At 41.4% G+C, this 11,070-nt stretch overlaps 1 protein-coding gene across 3 annotated transcripts in view; it reads left to right on the top strand.

Annotated features, from left to right (window-relative positions):
* The first annotated feature begins 288 nt into the window (after positions 1-288).
* The window catches only part of LCP1 (lymphocyte cytosolic protein 1), a 35,428-nt gene continuing 24,646 nt past the window's right edge, over positions 289-11,070 (top strand). Inside the window, exon 1 of one of the 3 annotated variants that reach the window (XM_074859646.1) lies at positions 289-308. The gene's annotated coding sequence lies outside the window, so the exon portion shown is untranslated. Of the gene's footprint in view, positions 309-2,818; positions 3,027-4,388; positions 4,408-11,070 lie in introns of those variants that run through there. The other 2 variants (XM_074859644.1, XM_074859645.1) reach the window with 2 other exon arrangements.

Here is an 11,070-nt window from a genome sequence, read left to right as displayed (position 1 = left end):
TGCTTACCTTGCTAAGAAATTTCCAAGCTTGATGATGGGGGAAAGCAGGCAGTCACCGCACTTCCTAAGGCTCCCCAAGACACCAAGGATGAAGGGGAGGAAGGTGAGAGGCCATCGGCGGGCAAGGAGGCAGGAGTGAAGGCGCGCAGCCTCTCTGAGCTGTGGGACTGACCCAGAGGCAGAGGAAAGCCGAGGCTGCAGGAGGAGGAGAAAAGCGGTGGAAGGGTGGTGACACGGTCTGGCTGACCTGCAGTGAAGTGTGGCTGCGTTTCACCGGCAGCAGGATGAGAGTGTCAGTGTTGCAAAAGGTAAGTGGAAAGAAAGGTCCCTCAGGCACAGGGACGACAAGAGGCAAAGCTTTTGAAGTATTTTAGTGGTGACAACAGAGGGGTATGTATTGTTTTTGACCTTTTCATCTGTGGCTCAGGGGCATGGTCTGTCTATAATTATAGTCCTCCCTCTGTAAGGGATTAGACACAGTGCATGTTAATTTATGGTACTTAATTTGTAGACAGTCATTTCAGCTGTTTCGTAATGTCTTTGCCTGTAACTGGAGAAACACCCCTTTCTAACTCTTCTGCCTTTCATGCAAGTAAATCTTAAAAGTAGCTGCACTGGGATTTTGGCCCTAAGAGTGGTCAAGTGTATTATAGCTCAGTATCACAGTACATCCTGTTGTAACACCAGCTAGCCTGTTGCTAACCGTAAGCATACTTTATTGCAAAATACAAGCTATTTATATTGAAGAATTAGGATTCAACACACTTCTAGGAAATTGATGTTATAATGATTGCCTGAAGTATCCTGCCCCATGCAAGAAATTAGAGAGATTGTTGTCATATAATTGTACACTTTCAGCAATACCACAAGCGAACATGACACAGGTACAAGTTAACCAGGTACGGTTAGGTGTTAACTATTGCACCAGACCAGTTAAATGTATTTCAATGCTGCCCAATAAAATTGTTATTTGTGTGATGCTTCAAGGATGCACAGTGCAGAATTTAAATAGTGCGTGGTCATGACAAGACTTCAGCTGGAGTTGTACGTAAAGACCACTTCAGTTTAATAACGTTTGGTGAGACAGCATTATTAGGTATACACAGCGACATTCCAGTAGGTCTTGAAATGAGGCAGAAAAAGGAAAAGGGATCCATGGTCCACATGGCAAATATATCAAAATCTTTTGTTTATATTTGCCTTATAAATCCATCATACTTTAAATCTAATTCCCGCTGTCTTTGTATTTCTAAGCTTGTTCAAGCACTGTTTTAGCACAGCTGGTGCCTATTGGTATGTACTGGTATGAATCAGTGTACTGATGACACAGTATGGAGCTCAGTCTAAGTGAGATGAATACCAAATATCATACACTAGGGTGGAAAATCTGAGTCCCTCGCCTACCTTCTGCATAAGCTATAATAACTCAAGAGAGGACGTTAAGAGTGCTTAGCAAACATCTCTGATAAGGAAACACCCAGCCCTAGTTTTCCTGTGTAAGTAAGATGTTAGATTTAAGGCATGCACCCATTTGGTGCCCTCTTCTCTATCGCAAAAAAGATATTGCAGCATTCAAGGAGATGTGGAGAGCAACAAAAATAAATAGAAGGAAATCATAAAAAATGCTTAGAACATGTTACAGTGTAATTCTGAATACAGCAAATGTACATGTGCTTCAAGGATGGATCTTAACTGTGGAGATATGTTCATGAGAAGGTTTTCCTGAAGCTCTCTACATCAGCATGGACTTGATGGTCCAGCTGGTCTGATGAATCGTGAATGACAGCTTTTTCATTAAAGCCATTCAGTTTGGTTATTTTTTCAGCTGCTTGTTTTCAGAGGTAAAAGTCAGAACAGAAGTTGTTAAAAAAGCTGAAGGTTGATTCTTCAGGCTGTGGAAAGTGGTGGGAATTTTGCTGTAGAGCAGGACATTTCTTAAAATCCCCATGGGGTTGATGAATCACTTTCATCTATTGATGCTGTGTTTTCAGTTCTGTTAAAGCTTCTGCAACTCTGCGTTATCAGGGTTGAAAGACAGCTAATGTTTGTATCCATCAAGCACTTCCACGCTTGACCCTCAGCTTAGCTGGGAAACGTGTCCTTGAAATCGGTGTCAGTTGTGAGGCAGTGTGAGGAGCACTGTGTCCTGTTTGAGGCTCCCCTGTACAAGAAAGGCTTTGACAAACTGTAGAGAGCCACCAGGATGGTCATGGGCTGGAGCACATGAGATCCGAGAAGAGGTGGAGAGGGCTGGACTTGTTCAGCCTGGAGAGGAGAAGTCTGAGAGGGAACTTCTTGGTGTTTAGGTCTATCTAATCAGAGCTTATAGAGATGATGGAGCCAGCCTTTTGTCAGAGGTGCACACTGAGAATAAAAAGGTTGCAAGTTGCATCAAGGGAAATTCCAACCACAACGCAAGGAAAAAAAGTTTTCACAGCAAGGACAGAGGTTGCCTAGAGATGCTGAGGAGCCTTCATCCCTGGAGACACTGCTCCGAGCGCCCCAGCCTGACTTTGCAACCACCCTTTTGTTGAGCACAGGGTAGGACTGCAGACCTTGTTGTTATGCAATTTTAAAACATGGCTGCTTTTATCACCAAAGAGAGAAGCCGTTTTGTGCGCGCATGCATGCATGTGCTTAGTGAGAGAGAACGGAACCAAAGGGGGTAAAACTGAGAGGAAGTGGTACCCGGCAGTGGAGCTATTGTAGGAGTAACAAGGTGAAGAGGGAGACCAGAGAATGCTAAATTTCCTTATAAAGACAAAATCTATTTCACTATGACGTTTTGTCACCAGTCACTTCCCTCTCTGGGCTCAGTCTTGGGCTTACAGTCTTGGGCTTGGCTAGTTGCTTTGCAGAAAAGGAAGATTTTCCTAGTCACGCAGCAACCTGTTTCGACATACTACTTTGCAGTTCCCCAACCTACAAAAAGTTTGGGTTTTTTAAGAAGTTCTTCCCTTTCTGTTGGATTTGCAGCTGTTGAGCTGTTGCTCTGGTAGTTTGGACCCACCGCTTGAGCCTGGGAGGTAAGATCACAGCACCTGCTGTTTTTTTAGCAAGCTGTCCTCACTGAGCGTACGAGCAGTTTAACTGCACAGGAAATTGTGGTCGCCGTGAAAAAGCAGTGCAGGTTCTGTATTCGCCTGAAGCATTTTCCAATTGTCTTGTGCACAGCATTTCTACTAACCTTCAGGAAAGTGTTTGATGGATTTAATTGGGCAGAGTGGTCTTTGGCTGAGTAGAGTGATAGTCTTTGAATTTGCATTAGTTTGGCAGGGTGTGATAAAGGAAGAAGCCATTATTTAGATTACAGAGTGGATACCTGTAAGAATGTAATTATAATTCCAGTGATGAAAAGCACTCATTCATAAAGCTAACGTGTTTTGGCCTGTAGTGTTTACAATATACTCTGCTGACTGTTAGAACATTTATACTAGGCTTTTATAAATGTAATTTTACTCACCAGAGAAAAAATAAAACTGATTCACGATGGAGCCTGATTGTAGTAGGGACATTTGCTGTAAAAACAGTGATGTGGGATGGTCCTAACATTACATTTGCCTTTTAAGATCTTGACTGTTGAAGCTGGTCAGACTTGTCCCTTGCCTTGGAGATTTCAGCTCAGGCTGCAGATGAACTGTGACTTACAAATGTCTACAGACATTTTAGGTGGTAGTATTGTGAACAGGGGCCTTTGGGCTTAACTTTTTGCTCTGTAAGAGCAGTAGACTTGCTGGTTTTGTCAGATAGTGGTTTCCTCAGTACGTGGATTTGGTGTGAATGCTGTCTGTACAACTGACCCTTAAGACTGTGAGCAACTTGACTTTTCAAGCAAATGGGACCTCAGGTCTTTGTTAGAGTAGCCAAAGTCACAGGCAACATTGGCTGGCTGATTCCTTACTGCTGCAGATACCGAGTGAAGATGGTCTCTAGCAAATGGCAAGGGAGATTGTGCCATCAGCAGTGCAGATGGGTGCTCAGCGGGTGGTTGTTTGATTGTCTTGATAAAAGCAGATCACACCCTGAAACCTCTCATGTAGAGGAACTCTGGCATGTATCACCTTCCTCCCCGCTTGCTGGTCACACAGGAGCAGTTTGCCCTCCTGAGATGGGGCCAGAGGGTCTGCAGGGGGTCAAGGATGAGGCTGGGGAAGCTCTCCTGAGCAGACAGGAGATGTGGAAACCCCCTCTGTGGTGGGAAACTCCATGGAGGAGGGATGCTCGAGCCAGGAGGGACTGGGAAATACCTGCCTGCCTGCTGGTAACAAGAGTGGGGATTTCTACTTCAGTCCTGACCATGAGGTCCAGATTTACTTTGCTCAGAAGCTGAAGACAGTGCTCACACAATAGATCAAAAAAAGGTTGTATTGTTACTGGTTTTGAATCTGCTTACTCAATTGAAACCAAGTAAGCATTTGGACTGAATATTGTTATGGTTATAAAATATTTGAGAGTCTATATGAAACTCATTGTACTTAAACAAGTCTAGTGGTGTTGCTTCTCTCTCCCTGCTCACAGAACGTACCACACACTATCATGTTGTATTATGCTACCAATTTTTTTTTTAATCCCATTTCCTTCTGATTTCAGTCATGAGCAGCTTAAAATGCAGCTGTGTAGCATGGAGCAGAGCTATCTTGATAGAAATCGTACAGTAAAAGTCATCACCATATGTTTTTTATGAAGTATGAAAAAACTTTAGAAAGAGGTTGAGTAAAGGGGAAGGAAGGAGACGGTGAAGGTCAGGAGAGTACAGTGCATTCAGAAATGTAGATGATTTTCATACTCTTAGCCCTTTCATGCAGAACAGCACACTCTAGTGAAATGCTGATACAAAAATGTAAAATCTTTGTCAAAATGAAAAATATTTATGAAAAACAATGAAATGGTATTTAGGACACTGAAACCAGCTGTGCTGCAAGATGGAGTAGGGGGCTTTGCATTGGTTGCTCTGTGTATCTTTTCAGTTATCAAAAGGGAAATCTGTAGGACAGGAAATAAATAGCTACCCCCAGGTGAGACAAGTAGGGTGTCCTGGACATGGAGGCATGAGGGGTGCCCTGTGGCGGTGGCTCAGGGACCACGCCATTTATGGCTTTAGCCAAATTATTCTTCAGAGTAAAGGGGCACAGGAGGACTGTGCCTCCTGCTGCTCCAGTTCCTGCTTTGGTTCCCCATTGCACGCTCAGAGACCCTACAGCTCCCAGCATGACACCACTGCAGGAGAGGGTCCCAAGCAGCAGGTCAGTCAGTAAGGAGGGCTATGTTCAGATGTGTTCTCCATTTTCTGGTCTGGTTTGGTGGGTGGAAGGGCCTGATCACTCAGGGGCTTGCTAAGCCCCTATGAATCCCTGCTGAAATCAGTGAAGAGTCCTGCAAAACTGAGGACACAATACAACTCCTGGCATGGAAGTAACAGCAACAGATTCATAAATCCAGGTGGAATCAGTCAAATGCAAATATACTTTCATCTCTAAAAATAATATATCCACCTCCTTTTTACAGCTGGAACATGTTTTTAATATTTTCCATCTACAGAGGAACTGTTTTCCTGCTAACAAGCTGGAAACACAGGCCATGTTCTCCTTTTCTTGTATCAGATACCAGGCTTTCACAGGATATTTGGGACTGAGTCAGTACTTCGTGACCCGACCTTCTGCCATCAGGATGCAGTACGATGACTACCTCACAGCAATAGCAACAGAGGCTTTTATCTGTCTGCCCAAGGTTTTGTGTCCCATCTGCCACCCCAGTCATGATGGGACAGAGGTGGGGTAGCTCCTCATACCCATAGCCAAAGCAGCCCCTGTAGATGCTCTCCTCTTCCCCCACCTTACTTAGCGAAGGTGGAACTGGGTGGGGCAGGGCTTTCCTCACCAAATAGGACATCTGCTGCATGACTGAAGCTGTTTGTCAATTTGGCTTTGTTTGAAAACCAGCTTTGGCCAAAAAAGTAGAAAAAAAATCACTGGAAAACATTTGAGAATCAAAATGTTCCTTTTTCTATGGAAAAATGTTTTCACTTTAAAGCTAGCTAGCTTGTGTTGGTAAAGGGGTAGAAAAGATAAGTGACCCAACAAAAAATGTAGTGTACTGGATAAATTTTTTCTTTTTAAAGAAAAATTCTACATAATCTGGTTGAAAAATAATATGCACATATATGCTGTCTCCCTTCTAGGATGTATCTGACAGATAAAAGACACATAAGGAGAGTATTTATGGGTTCACAGCTCTGCTTCTTCAATGTCTTAATTTCCTTGAAGGATTAGCACTCCCTGCCACTGTGAGTTATATTGGAAAGAGATCTCCATTTCTCTACAAACTCTGTGGGTTTTCCCTTCCTAAACCCTGTTGGCTCATATTTGATTTAGGACTCAGGCATCACATTGACAAATAAGGTCCTTTATAAACCAGAACATTAAGAAAATAACTCATGGGCATCACCATGTTGCTTTCTGAACAGTGATAAATGTCTTTTTTTCTGCATTTCTTCAAATTGTATAGGAAATAAAATATGTGAAGTGCAACAGTTTAGTAATTCCTGTGCCTGCATACACTATGAGATTTTGCTGTTGCAGGCACCAGTCTTTTAAAATGCCTTTGAGGCAAAGATTGTCATTTATTGTGGGCTAAACTGTGAATCTTTATCATGCACCAGGGAGGAACTATTTGCCGTAACTTCAGAAAGATTCCTCTCTGGGTTTTGTATGCTGATTTAAACAGGAAGATCCCACCCAGATTGAAGGTACTGTAATCTAAGTTACACATTGCTAATAAAGCCAAGTATGTTTCTGTCTACTTTAGGATATAAAATTTAGCTCAGCATCTTTGAGGAAATTAGAAAAGCCTCTTATCCATGTGTTATCTATAGCTATTTAAATAGGGAAATAGTCATACCACTAAGTGCACAACTTGAAATACAAACTTTTTTTTTATGAACCACCTCACATGTTCAAAGATTTCACGATTTCTCCTTCTTAAATGATTTTCAAAGTTGTTGTGTAAGAAACGCATCAGGTTCAAAACCTGATGGTATTTGCTGATGCTGTCAGTCATGGTGGGTAGCTGCCTAGCTGAATAACTCACCAGGGAGGAAGAGGCATATGGATTCTAGTTTTTATCTTACATCATTAGTGGAAAAAAACCTATCACAAAAAAAAGTCCATACAATTTGCCTGGAAGCTGTGACACCAGACAAGAATAAAGGACATAGATGGAATTGATTGTTTGTTTGTCTGAGATGACTGAATATTGCCACTGCTCCAAACTGGCAGTAAGGCTGGGGAAATTTAACATGAATGCTACTATCCTACTTTGCTGTGGGTGCACTATGGATCACCCTGCTAGTGCAGGGATACAAGCACGTCATTTTGATCAGAACTGTAGGAATAACAACAGATAATTAAAAATATATGAGAGAAGCAGGGTAATAGCAAGTCTGCTGAGAATATGAAGTTTGATTGGGAGATAAACTATTCTCGATTATGCAAAAGAATATGTTTGGCTGACTGCCAATAAGATGGCTTTGCCTGTTGCATTTTAGTTGAAGTTTTTTGCCTATGAGCACAAGATGAAACTTTAAAATTGAGGAACTTGTAGGCCACACTGTTGTGGTTATAGCATTGATTCTTCTTTCAACATGAGATCCACTGAGTAATTTCTCTTTTTCTCACCCCTTAGTGACAAAAACTTGTCTCCAGAAGGAAAATATTTATCACAATCTAACTCATAAATCTTCTCTTTCCTTGTCTCACCCTCAGCCCTTCCATACTGTAGAAAATCAGGTGACTGAGACACATAGTTTGAACAGAAATGCATATAGATATATGGACTTATGTGTAGAACCTTATGAGAGAAAGGTAGAGGGAAATATTTCTGGGGACAAATATCCTATCAGGGATATTCTGATGAGTGACCAGAAATAAGGAGGGCCCCAAAGGTGCAAGAAGTATGGAAAAAAGATTGAATATGCTCATGATACTCCCTTTTCCCTTATATTTTTCTGGCATGCAAGACACTTCAGATCTATCACAAGAGTTTCTTCACAATTCTGAGGCCACTTCTCTTATTCCTGCATGCTGGTGACATTGTCCAGGGCAGGCTGAGCATTGGGGGAGGATTGCTGGTGGTGCCTCTTTGATATCAGCTAGGAAGGAAAGGCTAATGCAGAAAAGAGCTGGTATTTATTCAACTTTCTCAGCACCAAATTCACAGTTAAATTGTTCCTGCTGACTTAAATACGTGTTTGTGAAATATAGTGTTGCCCCATGAAATTTGCTTTTTTGCTTTGGGGAAAGGTACAACTTTATGTCTAGCTGTAAAGTGCAGTTTCACATCTTTAAAGTTTTCATTGCCTTGCCTGCACCGGTTTAAACACCAGAGAAGTGGAGGAAAATATGAAACAAGGTAACAATTTAATACAAGTCCTGGAGACCTTTAGGTTTTAATGGCTTTGCTATTTATTATTTATATTGCATTGTGGGTGCACACTTTGCCAAGTAATACATAACCAGTCAGCTTCTCAGTCTATGGATTCAAAATCGAAAGAGACGAAAGAACATCAATATCTCTGTGTTTCAATTTAGCAGTAACATTCAGGTTTGAGATTATTTTAGTTCTTCCTTTATATTTCAGACTGAAAGTGGTTTGTTATTAGATCTCTTAAAACATCAGTGTGATAGTTAGGTTCCTCTGAGGATAAGGTCAAATAAAAGGAGGCTTTACAGCATGGCTGTAATGTATCGGTTTGGAAATGACAGCAGGAAAGGGAGTGCTTTGTAGAGGCTCTTTTGATATCAGTTTGTTACAATTCTCAGCAGCTTAGGTTAGACCATTTTCCCTTTTTTACATTAACGTGTAACTCAACAGTCTTCTGGGGAGGAAGGAGAGTATTTGCACAACTTTATATTTGCTTTTGTAATAGCAGGTTTATGCTGTTTGGCAAACAAGAATGAAGTGTCACTTCCAGGCAGTGTCTAATCCGGAAGTCCTGATGCCTTCTGAAGCTCAGCCTGTCTCAAGGAGTGTTTTATTTTCCTTCTGAATTTTTATTACCTTCCATTTCTTTCTTGTTGGCAGTTCCACTGTCTTTCTTGCCCTGACCTGTGGAGCTGCCTTCCCCTCAGTGTCCTGCCTCCACATCTGAGCATGTGCTGACTTTCATCTTGTTCTCTCTAAGGAACATCAATTCTTTCACTGATCTTTGATCACGCCAAGTTTAAGAACTTCCCTCCCAGCTGCTGCTGACTTTCAAAATCTTGTTTTTGCTGATAGCTAAGCTATCAGAGAGTGGACTTTTAGTCAGTGATACCAGGTGATGTTAGATGCTGGAGCTGACAGGCTGAAATCAAGAGATGCTGCAGGGATGAAAATGCAGAAGAAACTCAGTTGCGTGTTGGAGTGGGCAGTCACAATACCTCCATCACCCAAGTACAACTACTCCTAGGCTGATTGAGGACCAGTTCTCATGCTTGGTGCAGAGATTCATCTGATTTCTCAGCTAAGCATAACCACGTTTACAAGAGTGGGTAATATTGACCTAAAAATATGTCAGAAGGGTTCATTACAGCGAAGCCCTTCATCCTGCTATGTATTATTTGTATAAATGCCCACACATGGAAACATATATATTATTAATAGGATTCTCTGTATTTAACAGATCAGTTAGTTACTCATCAGAGATCACAACTTCTTATGCAATCAAGAAAAGTCCATTTTACATTGGTGATATTTTTTGGTCAAGGTTATAAATCTATTTGCAAAAGTAATGTTATAGGCAACAACCTGTGGTGTTTCTTATCTGTTAAGCTCTAGAACAGTCTTAATGCTATTAAAAGTTGTGTTGCAAATTATATTGCTTGATCAAGTGACTGGACTGGAAGGGATGATCTTCCAGTGGAATATAGATTTTCTTGCTGTTAGTGTAAGATTTTCATGTGTCCAGGTGCATTTTAGGTAATCCACATGTTGCAAAAATATTCAGCATGCACAGAATAAGATTGGTAGTGAGGAATCAGAAACAAGAAAGATACCAGGATGAAGGAGGAAGACTATGGATCTAATTTTACCCTACATAACCCACATTGCTAGTGGATCTCAGGGATTTTTACAGGTAATCCTTGAAAGTATGGTGGTTAGAATCACTTTCAATATTATATTAGTATTTCAATAGCAACCACCATCACTGTTGTGATGAAAACTACTCTTGGGTTCTCATGCCCCAAGAGCGACTGCATTATGGATTATGCTGCATTTCTCTATTTATGAAGGTTGGAGTGAATGAACAGATTTTTCTCTGGAAGCTGTTCTCACCCTAAAATCACAGTGATGAGGCAGAAAAAGGGTGCATGATACTACAGGGAGGCAGAAGACAAAAAGCTAACCCCATGAGATTGCCTTTGGGTTATTTCAAAGCCCCAAGTCCATAGTGGTTCTCACAGACAGTTCAGGAGAGCATTAATCTGAAGCCTAGAGAGGCTGTACACGACTCTGTGTTTTTGTAGAGGGCTAGAGCAAATCTGTAATTTAAAAAATTATCCCTCTATATCTTTCTATATCCAAGAATCCAAGCCTCCAGGGTGCCATGTTGGTTTTAGTCTGGGAATGAGGTATTTCTGATTTTTTTTCTCCTCATTTGAGCACTGTAGCTACAGCAACCACTTTCTAGGATCAACTCAGGTTTCCATTCTATTCTATTTAAATAGTTGCTTGGTTAATTAATACTTAAAGAGACATAGGACACTAGAGTCATTCTCACAAATATAGAATAATAGATACTCTGTTGCCTGAACAGTTTCCTCATGAATACATGCAAGGGACAGTAGGTGTGTGAAAAAACAGAGAGGTATAATGTACATCTTCTGACAGTGTATTAAATGATGTGACAAATGGAAGTAAACTTTCTCTTTCTGATTATTAAGAAAGGTGCCTAGAAAGGGGAAGTCTGATCCTTTCTCCTGCTTTATATCTTTGATGAGACGAAAGTCAGGAAACCTCCTTCCAGCCACCCAAGTGCCACCCAACCTCAGGCACTGACTTAGGTACCTTGGGGGCAAGTCCCTAAACTCTCCC

This window comes from Strix uralensis, chromosome 2 (genome assembly GCF_047716275.1).
Source record: "Strix uralensis isolate ZFMK-TIS-50842 chromosome 2, bStrUra1, whole genome shotgun sequence".
In the NCBI taxonomy this organism is placed as follows: domain Eukaryota; kingdom Metazoa; phylum Chordata; class Aves; order Strigiformes; family Strigidae; genus Strix; species Strix uralensis.
Note: the sequence above shows the minus strand (reverse complement) of the source record. Positions and strands in the feature narration are given on the sequence as shown.